General features: G+C 42.2%; 1 protein-coding gene across 4 annotated transcripts in view; it reads left to right on the top strand.

The window, feature by feature from the left end:
• Nucleotides 1-16266, top strand: part of GNPTAB (N-acetylglucosamine-1-phosphate transferase subunits alpha and beta) — an 80330-nt gene that overhangs the window by 7740 nt on the left and 56324 nt on the right. The window lies entirely within an intron of this gene.

Genomic DNA, 16266 nt, shown 5'->3' on the forward strand with positions numbered 1-16266 from the left:
CCCACATCTCATCTCTTGCACAGGTGACCTGCATCCTTTGCTCTGCAAGAGAGGAAAGATACCCTTTTCCTCTACTCTCCTTAGTTCTCAGCTAGGGCCCCTGTAACAGAAGACAGGTTAGCAAGAGAAAAGCATACATTTATTTAATGTAAGTTTTAGGGACTTCCCTGGTGGAGCAGTGGTTAAGAATCCACCTGCCAATGCAGGGGATACGGGTTCGATCCTGGTCCGGGAAGATCCCACATGCCGTGGAGAAGCTAAGCCCGTGCGCCACAGCTACTGAGTCTGCATGCTCCAACCACTGAGCCCGCACACCACAACTACTGAAGGCCGCGCACCTAGAGCCCGTGCTCCGCATCAAGAGAAGCCACCGCAATGAGAAACCTGCGCGGCACAATGAAGAGTAGCCCCCGCTCACCGCCTTTAGAGAAAGCTCGTGTGCAGCAACGCAGACCCAGTGCATCCAAAAAATACAAATAAATAATGTAAGTTTTACATGACCCTGGGGCCTTCATAAGGAAATGAAGACCAAAGAAGCAGTTAAACCTGAGGGTTGTAATGCTGGGCTTGTAATGCTGGGCTTGATGGAGCATGGAGAATAGCGGAAAAAATGTGATAGGACAAAAAAGGGTGTGAGCTCTGGGGAGTAAGCTGGGGGAGACACGAGGTCTGTTCATTCAGATTTCTTGCGGCATTCCTCTGTCTTTAGAGATGAGGATTTCTCCTTTCTTCCGAGCATAGAGAGGGCCCGTCTCACAGAAAGTCTTATGACCTGTTTCAGGGGAGGTTCAGAAAATCCTTTTTATGTGGTGTTTCTCAAATTCATTCAGCTTGAAATATTCAGTTTGCCAAGGTGCCATATTTTGAGGTAGCATGTCCTGAACCCCATCAGCTCAAAGTGGGGGGCTGTGGGCTGACTCCAGCCTGGCAGTAATGTCTCCCTGTCCCCGGAGCCGATAGCCAGCCAGCCCTTTCTGTTTCTCAGGTACGAGGTGGATGTTGCATGCACCCAACTGCATGAACCCGAGGTTGGCTCTCTCAGTGATCCTAGTTGAGTCCTTTTCCTGGACTTGAGGTTTCCTGGCGTGGGAGAGAGATTTCTATCCCTCTCCTTTAGATGAGGTGGAACAGGATTAACAGAGTGCCAGCAGCTTCCCAAAGCTCTCCTCTGACCCTTTCTGCCATGATTTGGATGAGTTTTCAACCACCTCCTTAGGAAATGTTGCATCTTGGTCCTACATATTGCTTTGGAATGTGGTATCTGGTATATTGGTGCTTTAGAAGCAACATGTCTAGATGTACAGCTTCTCAAAGCAGGTACAAATTAATTGAGCTTGCCCAGGAGATGAAACTTATTTGCCATTTCTGTACTCAGCTCTCTGAACACAAAGATGTTGTCTTTCTTCCCTTGGAATCCCTGTGCCCCAGCAGAGCACTTAAATCATTCATTAAACTAGTAAAATTTTTGTTGTAGCGCCGCCCCTGGGCTTAGAGCAGTGAACTGAAGCCCACTGGTTCCTGCAGACTGAGCGTTTATATCCTGGTTGTGCAATCAGACATTAAATGCTACTTAATTACAATCGTGAAAAATGCTAAAAGGGGAGAGTGTTGTGGGAGAGACCAGCAGTGGGAACCCATCCTGTAGTGGCTGGGTCAGGAGAGGCTTTCTTGATGCAGTTCGAGCTCAGCTTTGAACGGTCAGAACTACTGAGGCAGAGGGCAGAGGGAGAGCAAGTCTGCTCTAGACCATTGGTTCTCAACTGGGAGTGATGTTGCCGCTCCAGCCCTGAGGCGTTTGGCAGGGTCTGGAGACATTTTTTTTTTCTTTTGCAGTATGCGGGCCTCTCACTGTTGTGGCTTCTCCCGTTGCAAAGGCTCCGGACGTGCAGGCTCAGCAGCCATGGCTCACGGGCTCAGCTGCTCCGCAGCATGTGGGATCTTCCCAGACCGGGGCACGAACCCGCGTCCCCTGCATCGGCAGGCAGTCTCTCAACCACTGCGCCACCAGGGAAGCCCCTGGAGACATTTTGGATTGGCATGACTGGGGCATGGGGTTGGTGCTGCTGGCATTAGGGATTCTGCTAAATATCTACAGTGCCCAGAACAGTTCCCACAACGAAGAGTTGTCAGGCCCTGAATGCCAGTAGTGCCAAAGGTGGGAAACCGTGAATTAGAGGGAACAAGAATGGCTGCAGGGCACTTAGGGGCCTTGCACTAGGCTGGTGGAGGGCAGATAAAGAGAAGTGGGCAGATTGGAGAGACTTAGGAGGCAAAATCATCTGACCTTCATGTTCCATTATGTGCCAGACACTCCACCGACATCTTGGTATATAAAAGTGAACAAGATAGACAGGTTCATTTGTCCTCCCAGACCCTAACTATAGGTGCTCAGTGAATATTTGTTGAATGAATACTTACGAATACTTATTTTTGCTCACTGATTGTGATTGAGCCTGTGAGGAAAGGTGGTTTAAATAAGATGCCTAAAGTATATAAGGTACCTTGCATAGTGCCTGGTGCAAGGTGCTGAGTAAATGCTAATTAGATGCCAAGTACCTCATGCCAGCCCTGATCTTCCCTTGACCACAACACTTACGAAGACAACAGGGCACCTAGCTCCTGGCCTGATGTCCAAGGTCACACTGAAGAAAGAGTATATTAATCTTTTCTTAGAGACAGAGTAGAAAAGTTCACAATGATTTCTTTATCTGAGTGTGCTTTATTTTGGTTGATACGAAAGCAGAGGAGGCCTTATTAATTCAATACAGCCTCTGCACTTTACAATAACATATGTTATCCTAGTTCCTTCTAAACTGTCACAAACAATTGTAGCTGTGATAGGTTACGTATATTCACAATGTATCTTTTTAAGTTCTTACTGTCTTTAGATTGTTTCAATCTTGTGATCCACATGCAGTATCTTTAGCGGGTGATTAGTCAGCCTGCGTGTGATTCATACATACACTAAATTAAGCAGGGAAAAAGGTGATCTTTCAGAAATGTTCCAGACTAAGTCACACTAGTGCAGGGAGAGTCAAATGCATTCTGTGTATGATCAGACTAAAAACTGTATTGCCCTTTATTTTTTAATTTTTAATTTATTTATTTTTGGCGGTGTTGGGTCTTCTTTGCTGTGCGCAGGCTTTCTCTAGTTGCAGTGAGCGGGGGCTACTCTTCGTTGCGGCGCGCAGGCTTCTCATTGCGGTGGCTTCTCTTGTTGCGGAGCATGGCCTGTAGGCGCATAGGCTTCAGTAGTTGTGGTGTGCGGACTCAGTAGTTGCGGCTCGCGGGCTGTGGAGTGCAGGCTCAGTAGTTGTGGCACATGGGCTTATTTGCTCTGCGGCATGTGGGATCTTCCCGGACCAGGGCTCAAACCCATGTCCGTTGCATTGGCAGGCAGATTCTTAAGCACTGTGCCCCCAGGGAAGCCCTGTATTGCCCTTTAAAATTGCTTCCTAAAATTGTTTCTTCTTTTAGGTTCTAGTTTATCCCTCCTTCATTACCTCTCTCCATTAACTTCATTTCTGTTTCTGACGAATTCTAAATTGGATAAAGTTTCTTTACCAAATTTTCATAAGTTGTTCACTCAGCAGAGATCAGTGGAGGTGTTTACTCTGGGCCAGGTACTCTACTGCTTAGAGACACAAAGATGGTTCTGTATCTTTCTGCTATTGAGGAGCCCACTCTCCAGACAGACCAGCAAATAGGCAAACTTAAGATGCATTGTGATAACTTAAGTTGAAGAGCTAGGCCTGGGTGTCTGGGAAAGTTTCTCAGGGTGACATGTGAGCTTGTTCTTGAAGGAGATGGCTGAGAGAAGAAACGGGAGCCCCTCCCTCCTGGTAAGTGAAGGATGCTCTAGGTGTAAAGGTATGGGTATGAGAGGTAGCTCTCACCTTCTAGAACAGAAGTGGTTCTGAAGGGCCACAGCAGCGTACCCAGGAGCGAAGCTGGAGGGGCAGGCGGTGGCCAGTATAGGACTCGCCTATGGAGTGACTCCAAGGAATTTGGATTCCTCCTGAAGAAAATGGGGACCATTCAAATGGTTTTAAGCAAGAGAGTGATGAGTCAAATCTGTGTTTAGAACAGTTGCTCTGAGGTGATGTGAACAGTGAACTGCAGACGGATAACTGGGAACAGGAGACTGTGGGGCGTAATAGGGGTCCAGGTGAACCTGCCACACTGGGTGCAGTGCTGGACAGTGAGCAGGCTTTGCATGTTGATTTTTGTAATTGTACAAAGGCCCCAAAGAACAATGTCTTTGCTTTTGGAAACTGGCATAATCTATATCTAATTAATTGCTTGACTTTTTGGGCGAGTCTCTTTATTTTAAAATTGTCCATACTGAATAGTATGTAAAGTAGAATAACTTACATCAAAGTACAGTCAGCCCTCCATATTCACAGGTTCCATATCTGCAGATTCAACCAAGCAGGGATTGAAAACATTTGGGGAGGACTTACCTGGTGGAGCAGTGGTTAAGAGTCTGCCTGCCAATGCAGGGGACACGGGTTTGAGCCCTGGTCTGGGAAGATCCCACATGCTGCGGAGCAACTAAGCCCGTGCGCCACAACTACTGAGCCTGTGCTCTAGAGCCCACGAGCTGCAACTACTGAGCCCACGTGCCACAACTACTGAAGCCCGCGTGCCTAGAGCCCGTGCTCCGCAACAAGAGAAGCCACTGCAGTGAGAAGCCTGCGCATTGCAACGAAGAGTAGCCCCCGCTCACTGCAACTAGAGAAAGCCTGCGCACAGCAACGAAGACCCAACGCAGCCAAAAAAAAAGGGGGGGGATTCTAAAAAGTTCCAAAAGGCAAAACTTGCAAGTGCGCCAGCAACTATTTACATAGCATTTACATTGTATTAGGTATTATAAATAATCTAGAGATGATTTAAAGTATATGGGAGGATGTGCTTAGTTTACATGCACATACTATACCATTTTATATAAGGGACTTGAGCATCTGTGGATTTTGGTATCTGTGGGTTGGGAGGGGGGTAGGTGTCCCTAAGGATACCAAAGGACAGCTGTACTTCAAAATCACTGAGATTCTAGCATTTAAAAGTAAGCTATTACCCCAAGCCAGCAGTTTTCCACAGGTAGTCTGGGGACCCTATCCAGTGATCCACAAGTTCAAACTATTTACACGATAATGCTAAGACATTATTTACCTTTTTTCGCTCATTCTCTTATTAGAGTACAGTGGAGTTTCCCAGAGGCTTAACAGACATGTGACATTGCAGCAGACTGAATGCAGAACACAGAGATATTCCAGTTGTCTTCTATGAAACCACATATTAAAGAAATTTGTGAAAATTAAGAACAATGCTACTCTTCTCACTAAACTTTTTTGTTTAGAAAAACAGTTATTTTTCATGCAAATCTTTATGTTGCCCTGTAATGGGTTTATTTCTTAAATGAACAAATATTTTAAAATTTCCTCAGTTTTAATTTTAATATGGTGAATATCAGTAGACATAACCCACATAAAATTTAAAAATTTTTAAACTCTTTGGAATCTTAAATAATTTTTTTTTTCTTTGCGGTTCGCGGGCCTCTCACTGTCGTGGCCTCTCCCGTTGCGGAGCACAGGCTCCGGATGCGCAGGCTCAGCAGCCATGGCTCACGGGCCCAGCCACTCCGCGGCATGTGGGATCTTCCCAGACCAGGGCACGAACCTGTGTCCCCTGCATCGGCAGGCAGGCTCCCAACCACTGCGCCACCAGGGAAGCCCTTAAATAATTTTTAAAAGTATAAAGGGCTCCTAAGACTGAAAAAGCTGAGAACCTCTGCTCCAAGTATTTAAGAATAAATATGTGGTGGGACTTCCCTGGCAGTCCAGTGATGAAGACTCCATACTTCCACGGGAGGGGGCGCAGGTTCAATCCCTGGTTGGGGAAATAAGATCCCACGTGCCATGTGTCCCCCCCCCAAAAAAAAGATGTGGTACCTGTGTTATGGAAATTTAAATACAAACCACCATCATCTCTCACCACTCTTGCTCCATTACAATCCATTCTCCACATTGCAACCAGGCTACCTTTTAAAAAATGTGAATCAGGTTACATCATGCCCACTGTACACAGTAGAAAATCCAGACTCCTTCTAATGGTCTGTATGTAAGATCCTAAATGCGCCACTTCTTTGAGCAGGTTGTGTCACGTATCCACTGTGTGTCCTATTTCTACAAAAATGTTCCCTAACAGACTACCTTCAAGTTTGCTGGCTTAAAACAGGAGCAGCAAACTACGCCTGTTTTTGTATGGCCTGCAATCTAACAATGGAGTTTACATTTTTAAGTGGCTTCAAAAAACTAAAAGAAGAAGAATTCATAACACATGAAAATTATATGATTTGTAAATATCAGTATCCATAAATAAATGTCTTATTAGAACATAGCCATGTCCATTCATTTACTGTTGTCTATGGCTGTTTTCTCAGTACAACATCAGCATTGAATAGCTGTGGCAGAAACCATATGGCCTGAAAAGCCTAAGATGTTTACTGTTTGGCCCTTTACAGAAGAGGTTTGTCAGTCCCTGGCTTAAAATGACAATTATTTCTCTGGGATGTGCAGGTCAGGTGGGAGCTGGCTCATCTGGGTTGGACTTGGACCACGTGTCTTTCATCCTCCTGGGACCAGCAGACCAGCCTGGACATGTTCTTCTCAAGCAGTGGTAAAGGCACAGAAAGAAAGCGGATACTTGCAAACCTGCCTGAGGTTTAGGCTCAGTTGGTGCACCCACCTTCTGTTTGTTCCTTGACACATTAGGTTTGTGTCCGCCTTAGGACCTTTGCGCTGTTGTCCCATCAGGCTGGAGAGCACTGCCCGCAGACCACCATGTGATGTGCTCCTGGTCATACAGGTCTCAGCTCAGTAATGCCTTCTCAGGTGGGCCTTCCCCACCACCCAACCTAAAGCAGCCTCTTTCACCATGTCATTCCTTTTTCTATTCCCCTTCTTTTTAAAAGTAGTACATAGTTTCAGTCTAAAAATGTGTATGTGTGTACTTAATGTCTCATTTCTCTCTCCCTCAAAATGTAAGCTCTGTGGGAGGAGCGTTTCTATCTTATTCAGCCTTTCTGTCTTATTCACTACTGTATCCTCAGCCCCTAGAATAGAGCCTGGCACCAAGAGGTGGAGTGCAGAGATACATTTTCCCTAGTATCTAAATATGGAAAGGTCACCTGAGTGATCAGTTTCTAAATTGAACCTTAATAGAAAAGTATACAGGTTTAGTTGATATCAGTTGATATATAATTATATTAGGGTTCTTCAGAGAAACAAAGCCAATAGGATATATGTGTATGTGTGCATACATGCATGTGCGCACGTGTGTGTGTGTGTGCATGGAAATAGACTGATTATATGGAATTGACTTACAGGATTGTGGAAGCTTACAAGTCTCCAAGATCTGCATTTAGCAAGGCTGGCAACCCAGGAGAGCCAATGATGTAGCTCTAGTCCAAGTCCAAAGGCCTGAGAACCAGGAAAGCCGATGCTGTAGTTCCTGTCTGAAGGTTGGCAGCCTAGAGACCCAGGAAGAGCTGATGTTTCAGTTCAATTTAGAAGGCAGGAAAGACTGATGTTATGGCTCAAGGCAGTCAGATCAGAGGATATTCTCCCTTACTCAGCCTTTTTGTTCTATTTAGGCCATCAACTGATTAGATGAGGCCCACCTACATTAGGGAGGGCAAGTTGCTTTACTAGTCCCAATTCAAATGTCAATTTCACTTGGAAGTACCCTAGTTGAGGAAGTTCCCTTCTGTTCCTAATTTGCTGAGAGGTTTTTATTTTTTATTTTTAAATAAAAAATGAGTGTTAAGGGAATTCCCTGGTGGTCCAGTGGTTAGGACTCCACACTTTCACTGCCGAGGGCAAGGGTTCTATCCCTGGTTGGGGAACTATGATCCCACAAGCCACATGGTGCAGCCAAAAAAAGAAAAAAATGGGTGTTGAAGTTTGTCAAATACTTTATCTGTTGATATGATCATATGATTTTTCTTCTTTTGCCTTGAGATATGGTAGATTACATTAATTAATTTTTGAATGCTGAACCAGTTTTCAAACTACATACCTAGAATAAATCCCACGTGGTTATGTTATATAATTCCTTTTATACATTGTTAGATTTTATTTGATAACACTTTATTGAGGATTTTCACATCTGTGTTCATGAGAGTTATTGGTTTGTAATTTTCCTCATAAAATGAGTTAGAAAGTGTTCCCTTTGCTTCCATTTTCTGGAATAAATTGTAGAGAATTGGTATCATTTCTTCCTTAAATATTTGGTAGAGTTCACCAGTGAACCCATCTGGGCCAGTTGCTTTCTGTTTTGGAAGGTTATTACTTATTGATCCAAATTATTTAATAGGTATAGGCTATTCAGATTATGTATTTCTCCTTGTTTGAGCTTTGGTAGTTTGTATCTTTCAAGGATTTGGTCCATTTCATCTAAGTTATCCAATCTGTGATCAGAATTGTTGAGGATGTTCCTTTATTACTCTTGGGAGGAGTATTACAGTGATTTACTTCTCTTCCAAAGTCTTATGGCAAAATGCAAATAACAAAATTTGCCATTTTAATGATTTTTAAGTGTATAACTCAGTGGCATTCATTACAGTTACGTTGTTGTGCAACCATTACCACTGTCTCCAAAACTTTTTCATCACCCCAAACAGGAACTTGGTATTAAGCAGTAACTCTCCATTCTCCCCTTGGGCCCTGGTAACCTCTAATAACTTCCTGTCTTAATGGATTTGCTGATTCTGGACATTTCGTATAATGTATATTTCATACAATATTTGTCTTTTATTCTTCTGGCAGTTTCTGCTTGTTTTTCAGTGTTTCTGAGGAGATGAGAGATTGGAGTTTCTTACTCTGCCATTTTGCTGAGGTTACATTCCAGACTGATAGTTTTGATTGTTACTTTTTTCATGTAATATTTTACCAAACACTTTACCCTTTGACTAGTCTGTATGCTTCAGAAGGAAGACATTTTGTTTTGTCCATTACTATGTCCTCAGAGTCTAGAATGGTGCCACGTATTTGTTGGCTAACTGAAGTTATTAATTTTTAATAGTTGCTTAAAAACTGCATAATTTTTAATAGCTTCATAATATTTGTGTGACTGTACCTTAATTTATTTACCCGATTACCTATTGTTTAATTTTTAAACTATCTTCAGGTTTTATTTGTATAAGTAATAATGGTTATTAACATATTTATACAGAAGTGTTTGGGTGCACCTATGATGATTTTCTTGGCATGTATTTCTAGAGGTGGAATTAGAACAAAGACATGACCATTTCTTTGGTCCTTTGATACATATTGCTAATTGCCTCTCAGGAAAGGGTTTTTTTAATGGCTTTACAGCTATTTAAAAATATATAACGTTCTTTTTGCCTAATTTATGACTTCTCTGCATTTGACACCCATAAAAAGAGAACTGTCCTTGGTGAATTAAAAAAAATTTTTTTGTCTAAGTAACAGTATGAGATAAAATTCATTTGTTGATGGAGTTAAGTATAGTAAGCACCACAAGCAGATATTTTGTAAAATTTTCTCTCATTTCACTAAACATTTTTATGGCAATTAAATTTTACCAAAATAAAGAGAAAAAACAAAAAACTTAGTTTGATTAGTTTTGCCTTCTGGTTTAATACTTATAACAAATGTTTACCAACTACACTTTTATTTATATTTTGGGTATATTTTTCACGTTATAACTGTTTGTTTCATATTTGTCTCCCCAGTAGGCTGTGAGCCCCTTGAAGGACTAAATAAGTTCAGTGTTCTTTCATAGGCTTAATACCTTATATTTCCTGTAGTACTTTGTAGTTATTAGAATAGATGGATATATATCAGCTCACTTGATTTCTTTTATAACAGCCCCTTATGGGATAAGGAATTATTTTGAAACTTAGAGAGCTTTAAGTGACTTGTCTAAAATCACAAAACTATTACATTTGCCCATCCTCATCCTGCCCATGCTTTCTACCTAGGGTTAGCTCACTACAGCATTTGGCCAAGAAAACCAGGTTCCCCTAAATGAATCTCAAAGATAAATATCCTCACTGCAGTACTTTGGCTTCTTCCATTAAAAAAATAACAAAAACAAAAAATAAAACTATAGAGACCTTATCCAGGGGAAATAGGAAGAAAAGCCGGGGAATCAGAGCTGCTCTCTTGCCAGAAATGCATGTTCTGATGGGAGAAGATGGTGAAAGATATCTGTGCCAGATCCCATGCGGGAAAGAAGCTGTCTGAGATCCGAGGAAACATCCGTCTGCTAAGGGGAGCCAGCAGCCTGTTGACAAAAATTTGGGAGGGGAGGGGGAGTCAGAACTCTTCTTTTTTTTTTAAAAATAAATTTATTTATTTTATTTTTATTTATTTTTGGCTGCGTTGGGTCTTCGTTGCTGCACACAGGCTTTCTCTAGTTGCAGAGAGCTGGGGCTACTCTTTGTTGCGGTGCTCGGGCTTCTCATTGCGGTGGCTTCTCTTTTTGTGGAGCATGGGCTCTCGCGTGCGGGCTTCAGTAGTTGTGGTACGTGGGCTCAGTAGTTGTGGCTTGTGGGCTCTAGAGTGCAGGCTCAGTAGTTGTGGCACACGGGCTTAGTTGCTCCACGGCATGTGGGATCTTTCTGGACCAGGAATTGAACCCATGTCTCCTGCATTGGCAGGTGGATTCTGAACCAGTGCTCCACCAGGGAGGCCCAGAACTCTTCTTTTTGTGTGACTTTAGATAAGTCACTTAAACTCTTTGAGTCTCAGATTCTCATCTGTACAATAAAGAGTTTATATTAAAAAAATAAATAAAATCACAAAACTGGGGCTGAGGTCAGGGCCTGCTTTTGTGACACGTAGTTAATCTTTAGGCATTGAATAGCTGCAACACTGTCCAGGAGAACTTTGTGCAGTATTGGAAATGGCCTATAATGATGAGCTGTCCAGTACCGTAGTCACTAGCTACATGTGGCTGTTGGGCACTTGACATGTGGCTAGTGTGACTAAGGCACTAAGTTTTAAATTTAACTTATTTAGTCTTAATTTAAATAACCACACATGCCTAGTGGGGAATACCATGTTTTTGGACAGTGCAGATCTAAATTCATAGGTAGAGTAACTGTTTGCAAGGATGTTCTAGCAGGGCTCACACATTGGCACTGGATTTAAAGTACTCCCTGTGTAATTCTGTGATTCTGTAAACTCTGAACTGTAAAACAAGTAAATCTACATATATGTACCCAGGAAGTCAGTTTGAATACATTTGGAAACCATCTTTGGTAGTTCCCCCCCCCCCACCCCTTTTCCTTTTATTCAAGTGTGGTTGAAGAGACTTTTTTTTTTTTTTTTTGGCTGCGTTGCGTGGCATGCGGGATCTTAGTTCCCCAACTGGGGATCGAACCTGGGCCCTCAGCAGTCAAAGAGCGGAGTTCTAACCACTGGACTGCCAGGGAATTCCCTCTCTTTGCTCCTCTACTTCTTTAAAGATCTCAGCTTTCTCTCGGAAAAGGAGAGAGATTTTGTTAAGTTATTATGATTAACCCTATCCTGGATTATTCCTTTTCTCCAACAGTAATCTCTTTTAATCTGTACTCATGTAAAAGCTGAACAGTAAGTATTCCTAAATCATTTCATGCAAGTACATGATTAGTCCTTAACAGGATGTCAGCTCCCTGAGGACAAAGCCCTGGTTCCCATTTTGTGCCCTTTAAAATGGTCAACAAATGTATGTTGTGTATCTAATTCTGTGAAGAATTCAAAGAGGGTAGAAGTGGTCTAGAAAAGTATCTTTGAGTTTAATTAACGTTCAAGTAAATAGTGGTCATGTATCTTGGGTTTGGGTCATTTCCTGTGTATGAAGAGGAGAGATCAGCCCGCTTTGGGTAACCATTCAATGCCTAATAAGAAAAGGGTTAATCTTTTATTTTAGCCACTTCGTGTTGGGAAATGCTGTGAGCTGTTTGTGTCCTCCCAAAATTTATATGCTGAAACTATTCCAGTATGATGCTATTAGGAGGTGAGCTCTTTGGTAGATGATTAGGTCATGAGGGTGGAACCCCCATGAGTGGGATTAGTGCCTTTATAAAACAGACCCCAGAGAGCTCCCTTGCCCCTTCCACCATGTGAGGTGACACAGCGTGAACACAGCCATCTATGGACCAGGAGGCAGGCCCTCACCAAACAGGAAGTCTGTCAGCACCGTGATCTTAGTCTTCCCAGTCTCCAGAAGTGTGAGAAATAAATTTCTGTTGTTTATGAGCCACCCGGTCTGTAGTATTCTGTCAGAGCAACCCTAATGGACTAAGGCAGGAAAACAAACATGTTTAATCAAATGTAATTAGAAAATGCTGCTGGTTATGAGCAGATTTGACTTCCTGATTGGTATCAGAGGAGGAGGAGGATTAGCAGAAAAAGATAAAGCTTAGATTATCTTTGTCTGCCATTTAGTGGCTCTTAATGCAAAATATATTTTGTTTTCAGAAACTGTAGAGAACCTGTTGTAATTTGGGAATATTATAAACTTCTGATGTGATTATCAATGTATGAAAAGCTCTGTCAGAGTTACTTAGAGTTCTTGCTGCTTGAGTTTGGAGAGCCCTGGCATCTTAAGTTTTACAAGGTAGCACGTCACATTTATACACTTGAAACTTTGAGGAAGGGACATGTGTTTTTACAGAGAGAGTTTTGCATCCTTGTGTGCTGAGGCCTGCTGTGTTCTCTCTATACCTGTAGCCTTTAGCCTTTACATTGACTATCTGGGAGTGGATCTGAAAGCAGGAAGCTCTGGAGGGAGACTACAGAGCAGTAAGCTGTTCAAGGTGTTTGTCTTGTAAAACTAGTAGCCGTATTCACTCATTCTAGAAAGTTTATTGATTTTGTGCCAGGCAGTGTGCAAGGTTCTAGGACTGAAAATGAGAGAGATTAAGTTCCTGGCTTTGAGTTGCTCGCAGAGGTGTAGATGATATTTAAACAGGTGAATTAATTGTATTGTAGCATGTAAATGCTGTCTTTAAGAGACCTGTGAGCAGTTTGCAGTGAGTATTGTACAGCCGTATAGGATTTGCATATCTTATCAAAACAATCTTGTGAAATAGGTGGTATTAATATCCTCATTCTACAGAAGAAGAAATTGAAAATGGAGAAGTGCCCTAGATTTTATTATTAAGTGCCAGACTTAAACTTCTGATTATAATCTTATGATGCTTGCACTGTTGACCAGTTCGCTTCTTAATAATTACCTTCCTCCTTTCCTTAGCTGGGGAATCCCCAAAGGATTATGGGGCTTGCACCTCATTCACTGTTACTCTACCACAGGCATGCATTTGGTCCTGTTTCAGGACCATCAAGGTCATCAACAAAAGTGTGTGCCGGTTTCATAATTGAAAAAGTTTATCAACTGAAAATTTTAGCATTTGTGTGCACAAACCAGCTGAAGGACTATCAGACATTCTAAAAATGCTGGGCCATTGAATTAAGGGTGATAAACATACCAGTTTCAACTGGTTGAATGAGCACATTCATGAATGTGTATTTGACAAAGCTGGCTCTGTGTAAATAAGCATCAGAAGAGCAGGCCAGGTGAAGCTGAGAGAGCCCGGGCCAAGCTAAACAGGAACATGGGCTACGGAGTTCGGTTGATTCAAACCTCAGCTCCATCATACACACTGCAACTTGGCCTGGAGCTTCTTTTTGTGCCATCGTAGTACATGCCTCAAAGTGGTGCCTTATTGTGGGGATTCAATGGGGGGGTGTGTGCCTGGCACAGTGGTGCTTAGTGAGTGTGTGTTTGAACCCCTTCTCCTGTGATCAGCACATTAAGACTGACTTTGGCTGCAATTTTGTAAAACTAACCAACAATTGATCTTGAATACCTTGGATGCCATGATTACTAAGATGGAGTCTTAAAAGTGATACACATTTAAAAAAAATTTTTTTTTAATTTATTTATTTTTGGTCGCACTGGGTCTTCGTCGCCGTGTGCGGGCTTTCTCTAGTTGCGGCGAGCGGGGGCTGCTCTTCGTTGCGGTGTGCGGGCTTCTCGTTGCGGTGGCTTCTCTTGTTGCAGAGCACGGGCTCTAGGTGCGTGGGCTTCAGTAGTTGCAGCATGTGGGCTCAGTAGTTGTGACGCACGGGCTTAGTTGCTCTGCAGGATGTGGGATCTTCTCGGATCAGGGCTCGAACCCGTGTCCCCAGCAATGGCAAGCGGATTCTCAACCACTGTGCCACCAGGGAAGTCCAAAAGTGATAAACATCTTTAACTAGTAGAATAAACTACCTTTAGATGATTTTTATAATTCTTTATTAATAATACATTGTTTATGTGGTATTTGAGAGCTCATGTAGTATTGTAGTAAATAGTATTTTAGTTCATTGTGTCTTAAATTTTTACCAACAAACTACCCTTAGTAACAGAGAAAAGTAAGTCCTCTGAGGAGAATAATGTAGAGAGGAGGGGTGTGTGTGTGGGTGTGGGTGTGTGGGTGTGTGGGTGTGTGTGGGTGGGTGTGTGTGTATAGAATAGCTCAAAATGGCAAATAGGACATTTTTTGAAGGTCTACATTATATCTTGTATTTTTATCACATCAATATTCCATTTTTCTCCATAAGAAATTTGCACTACTACCAATAGAATGTTTTAAATGTCTTGCCATTATAAAATTGATGGCATTTCAGGAAGTTAAGCTTGTTTACCCTCGGCTTCCAATATGCCTGGCACATTCCCCGTACCCTTTACTCGCCCACGTCATGGGAGAATCACCATCCTACTACAGCAGCACAGCAGACTGATGAAATAGATTTAGTACTTATTTCATAGTTGAGGAGATTGAGGCCCACACATTGTAGTTTACCCAGGGTTACACAGCTGCGAAGCAGGAGAACTGGGAGGTTCTCTTAGAAGGCATCCCAAGTTCCCAAATCCAGCCTTCTCTTAGGTCACTCCTACAGTAGTTAGGTAATATTTACTAAGAAGAAGATGGTATGTAATGTGCTGGGTATGAGTTGATAATAAACAGAATTGTAAGTAGTTCCCTACCCTTTGAGCAGTTTGATTGGTCTGTCAAGATGCTAACATGGGGTAAAAGGTAAATAACAAAACTAAGTGATGCAAGCCATCAAATAAGTGATAGAGGTAGAAGTTATCCAGAGTTTTGAGAAGGAAGCATTCAGACTGAGCTGAAGAATATGGAAAGGCTTTGTGCAAGAACAGAGACTCGATTTTACAGTAGTCAGTGTTTCTCTCACCTGTTCCTCTGGTCTTTTGTTTACTGCTGATAATGGCTGAAAAGTATCTAATTGCAAGTTTAAGTCTTTTTTGGCTTCTTTGTTGTTTGGAAGGTGTTTGTATTTTTACAGTTTACCCTAGAATAAACAATTTTTTAATTGCACAAGTTTTTTCTACTCTTTTCCATCCTTGATAGTATTAAGGAAATGATCTAATACTAACCCTTAGATGAATTTTATTTGATTTACAAGTTTCCTTTTTCATTCCTCATAGAGCATATTACTCATTCATCTAGAAAAGTTTGGAAAGATTTTCATAATAGGGTTTAGTTGACAGGAATAGCAGAAAAGGGAAATGGTTCTGATGGAAGAGAATCAAGTTCAAATGTTGATGGGCTTAGGAGCAGGGACAAAAGACCCAGAGGAGGTGAAGACAGGAAGAGACACGGTGTCCTTATGGAGTTGATGTGGGGACATGGAGGATACAGGTGAGAAACACAGTGTCAGCCCTGCAGCTGGGAGCCCCTCTTAAGTCATAGACTTTTAGGACTGGCAGGGATTTCAAAGACCCGCTTCATTTTACAGATGAAGAAATAGCCTGAAGAGGCTAAGTAACTTGCTCAAGGTCACTCATAAAAGTGACAGAGCTGGGATGAAAACCCACATCCCAAGTAAGAAGCCAGCATTCCTACCACACTTCCCCCAAGATCTAAGCGTGCAGAACTCTGAACTAGAGGAATATTCCTAAATGTGGTATTTAAGGACCTTTTGCTATTGCCGTTGTTTCTCATACACCGGAGCGGTTTGGAGATGCCAAGATTAATTTATCTGATGAAGGAAGGCATGTTGTATTAACATACAGCACGTCAGCATTTCTCAGCCGTTTGTGAAGCTCACTCTCTCTGATGTTTTCTCCCCACCTTCCAGGTAGCCCTACTAGCCAAGGACAGTTATATTGAGCTTTATTTTATTTATTTATTTATTTTTAAATAAATTTATTTATTTTTGGCTGTGTTGGGTATTTGTTGCTGCG

The sequence above is a fragment of the Mesoplodon bidens genome (assembly GCF_964165515.1).
Source record: "Mesoplodon bidens genome assembly, chromosome: 11".
NCBI lineage: Eukaryota > Metazoa > Chordata > Mammalia > Artiodactyla > Ziphiidae > Mesoplodon > Mesoplodon bidens.